The sequence below is a fragment of the Haematobia irritans genome, chromosome 4 (genome assembly GCF_050003625.1).
Source record: "Haematobia irritans isolate KBUSLIRL chromosome 4, ASM5000362v1, whole genome shotgun sequence".
NCBI classification, from domain to species: domain Eukaryota; kingdom Metazoa; phylum Arthropoda; class Insecta; order Diptera; family Muscidae; genus Haematobia; species Haematobia irritans.
The window spans coordinates 192033176-192040368 of record NC_134400.1 but is presented as its reverse complement, the minus strand read 5'-3'; the positions used below and the strand labels follow the sequence as shown (position 1 = coordinate 192040368).

The 7193-nt window shown below is 38.7% G+C and overlaps 1 pseudogene; it reads left to right on the top strand.

The window, feature by feature from the left end:
• The first annotated feature begins 275 nt into the window (after positions 1-275).
• On the top strand, positions 276-1045 carry LOC142233857 (large ribosomal subunit protein uL16-like; annotated as a pseudogene).
• The last annotated feature ends 6148 nt before the right edge of the window (positions 1046-7193 follow it).

Below are 7193 nucleotides of genomic sequence, written 5' to 3'. Positions count from 1 at the left end.
CAGTATATTCTCCAACCTCCTAGCCGAGAACAGACTGAACATAAGTACCTCACTGGTCGGGGATCGCCGCCACAACGGAAGAGTATTCTGGCAAGACTTTGCTCAGGAAGCAAAACGGGAAGGGATAGAGATTGGGTTGGGAGATAGTTGAATAGGGTGTCATTGCAGTCCTTGGGCAAGGAGGAAACCCTTTTGTACAACACAGTATGTAGGGCCGACTGCATCCGAGTCGTTCTCGCTGTCGTTTAGAAAATTTGAATTTTTCTTATTTCTTTCTTTTCTTTCTTTCTTTTTCTGACGGAGTAAAGTTCGGTTGGAAAAATGGGTCGCCGTCCAGCGAGATGTTATCGTTACTGCAAAAATAAGCCATACCCAAAATCACGTTTCTGTCGTGGTGTACCCGATCCCAAAATTCGTATCTTCGATTTGGGCAGAAAGAAGGCTGGCGTAGAAGATTTCCTCTGTGCGAGCATTTAGTCTCTGACGAATATGAACAACTTAGCAGTGAAGCCTTGGAAGCTGGCCGCATTTGCTGCAACAAATACTTGGTGAAATTCTGCGGTAAGGATCAATTCCACATCCGTATGCGTTTGCATCCCTTCCACGTCATTCGCATCAATAAAATGTTATCGTGTGCCGGAGCTGATAGGCTCCAAACTGGAATGCGTGGTGCCTTCGGCAAACCCCAAGGTACTGTAGCCCGTGTACGCATTGGACAACCCATCATGTCGGTGCGTTCCAGTGACAGATACAAGGCTCAAGTTATTGAGGCTCTCCGTCGTGCCAAGTTCAAGTTCCCTGGTCGCCAAAAGATCTATGTCTCGAAGAAATGGGGTTTCACCAAATACGAACGTGAGCGTTACGAGGAATTGCGTGATGAGAACCGTTTCGAACCTGATGGTTGCAACGTTAAATACAGGCCAGAACATGGACCCATGGCTGCCTGGGAAAAGGCTCAACGTGATCTTTATGCTTAAATAACATGGTTTGGTGTATATGTGTCGCAAATTGTTGTTAAACAACAATGAAAGAAGGAACAACACAAGTGAACATCTTTTGTGAAATATATAGAAATTTGTTTAAATAAATAAAATTTTATAAAAAAAAAATATTTTATAATATTCCCTTCTATGACAATCTGTCGATTCTAAATTTAGTCAAGGCGGTTCGATTTAAACCTTTTTTAAATATTTTGCAAGTAAAGCTTCTTTATTTTTAGGGGATAACATTTCATATCTCACCCCCATAGTGATAGAAATAAACATCTCCAAGGTATAGCCTAAAGCTACCAAACACCAAAGGCCAAAGACAATTCTTAAAAAGATTAAGGTTGGTTTACGTTATGTGGCATTTTTGTTTTTGTTTTCGTTTTTTTTTTTGTTCCTTTCCCATGTATAACTGGCACCTATATCTACAACGTTCAGGCAATCAAGTCACGTTTCTATACCAAGATGAACTTCACATTGCGAAAAGTGTATCAAGCAAGTGAAAAGTAAGCAGATAAAAATGCTCAAATACAATCACTCACACTTTCTCACTCGTTCTTGCAGATACTCACACACACGTATATTATTCTTACCTGCACGCTCACAAAAAATCGCTTCTGTAACATATACTCCCAAACATATTTTGCTTCAAGCATATATATTTTTGGGTATTGCCCAAACATTTATATGTTTGATCTCTACCAATATATAATATGTTTGAAAGCATATTGGTCTAAACAATATATGTTTGGGTAGTCTAAGTTCCAAACATTTTGTATTTTTGCATCCAAATTCAATAATGTTGTCTTCCAAAAAACAATATGTTATTATGTGACCATATAATATGTTTGGAAGCATTTTGCACCCAAAAATATTATATGCTTAAAAAAAATTCTCCCAAACAATATTGTGCTCAAAATTTTACTTATTTATTTATATATTTACAATCATAATGAATTATGAAAATAAACAGGTAATATAGGTGCTAACAACATAGGTTTTCGACCTGAATGCTCAAAATTTTGTTTCTGCCCAGTTGTATATTCCCCGACATCTTTCTCACTTCCACGAGATTTTTTAGTTCTTAGCACCTTTTTCTGTAATACAAACATTGTAGAAGAAATTATTCAATTTTGTTTTTTATTTTTTTTTATTTTAATTTTACCTTTTGCCGGACGGGGATTCGAACAGCGGACCACACAGTTTGTAAGGATCAAAGAAGTAGCTGATCAATTGCCCAAGGAAAAATAAAATGTTAATTTTGTAATAACAAGCAACAACCACCAACTTAATTCAATATCGCTCCCTGTTAAATAGCGCTCCAAGCTACTAAACACATATATGTTTATAGGCTATTTCTAAATTAATATATGTTTGCATTCAAGCATATTATATTTACAAAAATTTTATGTCCCAAACATAATATGTTCTAACATATTAACATATATGTCCCAAACATGTTATGCTAGTTTATGAACATTATATGCTTGCACTCAAAAATATTGTGTTTAAAAATTTGTGTTCCAAACATATAATGTTTATAGCCAAACATATGAAAAACAGTCTTTTTCAACCGTGTGTGATTGCCGCAAACCTAAGAAATGGATCATTTAAGCTTTCTAGCCCACTTTGATAATGAAACACCTTAGGTAAGAGAAGCAAAAACAAAAAATAGTCCTTGTCCTGGTGGCTTATGTTTGCTTTCTTGAACGATGGCATTTTCTTCGTTTTTTTTTCTTATTTGATTTTTGGGTGAAAATAAAATGGAAAAGGTTTGCAATATGCATAGACCCCTAGAAAGGTGAATTAAACTGGTAAATTTTATGCGCGAACAGGCTTAAGTTTGAATTTATGGCCATCTCGCTTAGTGTGGTTATTCGAGGGACAGTGGTTTTATAAATCATGGTCGAAGTCGTGAACTACTCGTTTGTAATATATGGAAATATCAATCTCCCAACATATGGAGAACGATCTCAATATGTCCGTCCATCAGTTGGTATAGATACAGACTTCTGACAGATGTAATTCGACGATGAATTATTTCGGTCAAATTTCTGAAATACTCCATACGAAGCGATCGACAAATTTAATCCTTGTCTATCTTTTTTAGCTGACTATTTTAAAAATTCGGATCGGCGTTGATAATCTCTGCAAATTTTTGATATACATAGTAAAAATTGCAATCGGCTGAGAGCTGTTTATTGTTGATTGACATGTACTAATCTACCAGCAGACAAGGGAACAAACGATTCACTAGTCAGTCAGCATGCTCCAACCCACCAGAATGATTTAGATTGAAACTGAGTACCAACGCAATCCTCAAACAGTCTTGAGAGATACATATTATTGACATTTTGTAGCGGAAGGACTCGGAAAAGACATTGACAGAGAATTGGGACAACACAGCATCATACTGCTTGCTTTTTATTAGTCTATTGTTCTCCTTGTGGCTGATTGCTTATCGATTTAACTAAATTTCGTATTTATAAGCGTGTTAGGGTACTCGCTTTTGGGCGTGTAACACACACTAGCACTGAGACTTCTGATTCAACAGTTAAACCACTGATCTCGGGCGATGTATAGTTGAACATCTGAGATAACTCTATTTGCAATTACACAACTCAGACCTTCGGATCTACAGTTCCACAACTGAGACCTTAGTTTCTATACTCCCCCTACTGAGATCTTGTATATTTCTGTCACTGAGATCCACCGACCTATATTTCCGGCACTGAGATTTTTTGATCTTCAGTTCCACAAATAAGTCCTTCAGATCTATAGTTTTCACAACAGAAATCTTCGAATTTAGAATTTGATCACAGAGATGTCCGGCTTTCCACAATTGAGATCTTTAGATCTACAACGCCACCACTGAGGCCAACGGATCTACAATTTCACTTCTGCGATCTTCGAATCTACAGTTCTGAAACTGAGATCCTTCGATCTACAATTCCATCACTGAGATCTTCAGATATTGAGTTCCACTAATACTAAGAATTTCGGATCTACCGTTCCACTGCTGAGATCTTCAGCTTCACAGATCTACCAACGAGACTTTCAGCTGTACAGAACCACCACTGAGATTTGCGCTTCCACCACTGAGACCTTCGGATCTGCAGTTCTACCACTGAAATTTACCCATCTACAATTCCGCCACAGTTCCAGAATTGAGATCTTCGAGTCTGTAGTTTCTCATCTGAGATCTTTCCAAATTCAGTTCCACCAGAACTACAGATCTATAGTTAGACCAGTTTGACTTCTGATTTCCTGTTCCACCAGTGAGATCTTTGGATCTGCAGCTCCATCGCTGAAAATTCCGGATCTACAAGTTCGCCACAGAGATCTTCAGATTCACAATTTCGCAACTAAGATCTTCGAATTTACAGTTCCAGAACTTAGATTTTCAGATTTACATTTTTCCACTGTAATATTCAGAACTACAGTTCTGCCAGACAGCCCTTGGAATCTACAGTTCCACCACAGAATACTTCCGATGTACAGTTCCACCACTGAAGCCTTCACAAATACAATTATCCTATTGAGATCATCGGATCAGTACATCCGATTTCATCACTGCGATCTCCCGATGACATTTCTGCGATACACAGTTTCACCATAGAGACCTCCGGATCACAGTTCTTCCACTCAGATCTTCGAATGTAAAATTCCACCTTAGACCTACCGATGTACAGTTCAACCACAGATTTACAGTTCCACCACAGAGACTTGCGGATCCGCAATACTACAACTGAGTTCTTTCAATCCACAATTCCGACATAGAGAGACTGAGATCTTGCAAACTACAATCCCACAACTGAGATCTTCTGAAATTACATAACCGTCACTGAGATCTTCCGATATACAGTTCGCTTACAGAGACATTCGGAGATACACTTCCACTGCTGAGACTTCAGACAAAACTCCGTCAGAGAGACCTACGTCTCAGAGGTCCACCTTTCTATCTACAATGCCACCGTTGAGATCTTCGGTTCTACAGTTCCACCACTGTGATCGTCCCATCCACAATGTCATCACTAAAATCTTCTGAACTACAATTCCACCACTGAGATCTTCAAAGGTACAACTGTGATCTTTGGATCTACAGTTCCCCCACTTAGCTCTTCGGCATTCCATCACAGAGATTCTCCAATAAACAATTCCACCGCAGAGACATTAGTAGATACACGTCCACTGCTGAGACTTCAGATACACAGTTCCATCGCAGAGACATTCGTAGATATACTAGGTTAGGTTAGGTTAGGTGGCAGCCCGATGTATCAGGCTCACTTAGACTATTCAGCCCATTGTGATACCACATTGGTGAACTTCTCTCTTATCACTGAGTGCTGCCCGATTCCATGTTAAGCTCAATGACAAGGGACCTCCTTTTTATAGCGGAGTCCGAACGGCGTTCCACATCGCAGTGAAACCATTTAGAGAAGCTTTGAAATCCTCAGAAATGTCACCAGCATTACTGAGGTGGGATAATCCACCGAAAAACTTTTTGGTGTTCGGTCGAAGCAAGAATCGAACCCACGACCTTGTGTATGCAAGGCGGGCATGCTAACCATTGCACCACGGTGGCTCTCTAGCTATACTTCCACCGCTGAGATCTTCCGATGTACATTGCCACCACCGAGATCTTCGGATCTACAGTTCGACCACATAAATATTCCCATCTACAATGCCGTCACAAAATTTTTCTGAGCTACGATCCCACTACTGAGAGCTTCCGATGTACAGATCCACCGCAAAGACATTCGGAGATACACTTCTTCCTAAGAAACTTGAGATACACAGTTCCATTGCAGAAACCTTGTGATCTACACTTCCGCCACTGAAATATTCCGATGTACACTTCAACCACAGATATACAGTTCCACCGCAGAGACCTTCGGAACTGCAGTTCTACGGCTGATATCTCCCAATTCACAATTCCAACACAGAGATCTTCGGAGCGACTCTTCCACCACTCAGATCTTCCGACCTACAGAGATCTTTGATCCACTGAGATCATCGCGATCCCACCACTGAGATCCGCAGATAAACAATTCAACCGCCGAGACTTTCAGAGATACACTTCCAGCGCTGAGACTTCAGATACACAGTTCAATCTCAGAGACATTCGTAGAAACACTTCACCCACTGAAATCTTCCGAACTACAATCCCAAAACTAAGATCTTCCTACATACAGTTCCACCACAGAGACCTCCGGATCACAGTTCCAGCAATAAGGTCGTCGAAGGTACAATTCCACCACTGAGATCTTCCGATGTACAGTTCAACCACACAGAAAAAAATATCACCAGAATATTTCCAATTAAAAAGTTAATTGATGTTGAATGTTTTGCAATTAATAAATTAATTGATACAATTAACTTTTTAATCAAGATAGAAACATTAGGTTAATTAAGTCAATGAAAATTAATTGATAGAATTAACTTTTTAATCAAATTCAGAAGACTAAGTCAGTTAAAAAAGTGATAAACATTTCTTAATCAAAATAAAAACTCTAAGCCAATTCAGAAAGTAGTTGAAAATAGTTACCTTTTTAAATAAAAAATTAATTGGGGTTTGCATTCAAAATCAATTAAATTTTTAATTGAATCAATTAAAAAATTAATTGAAAATTGCTAATGACATCAATTAATTTTTTAATCAAGGATTTTTTCTATGCCCAATTAAAACTGTGATTGATACTATCATTTTCGTGATTGAAGACATTTCAATTAAAAAATTAATTGGATCAATTAATTTCGTGATTGAATCAGAAAAATATTTTTTTGAGTGCACAGAAATACAGTTCGACCGCAGAGAATCTTGGATCTATAGTTCTACCACAGAGATGTTCCTATCCACAATACCAACACTGAGATCTTCGGATCTGCTCTTCCACCACTAAGAGCTTCCGATCTACAATGCCTCAACTGAGATCATTGGATCTACAATCCTACCACTCAGACTTCAGATACACCGTTTCATCGCAGATACCTGCAGCAGAATCTTGCGCCAGCCGATTTCAAGCCGGCTTCGGCGAGCCGCCGACGGTATTTACGAGCTGCCACCGCCGAGATTTTTACGGCTGGAAACGGCTTAAAATAAGCCGCTGAATGAATTCACAAAGTCGCCGAAAAAATGCGTTTTTTTCGAAGTTTTTCAAAAAAGTGTAAGCTCTAAATTATTTTATAAGTTCGAAGGAATTTTTT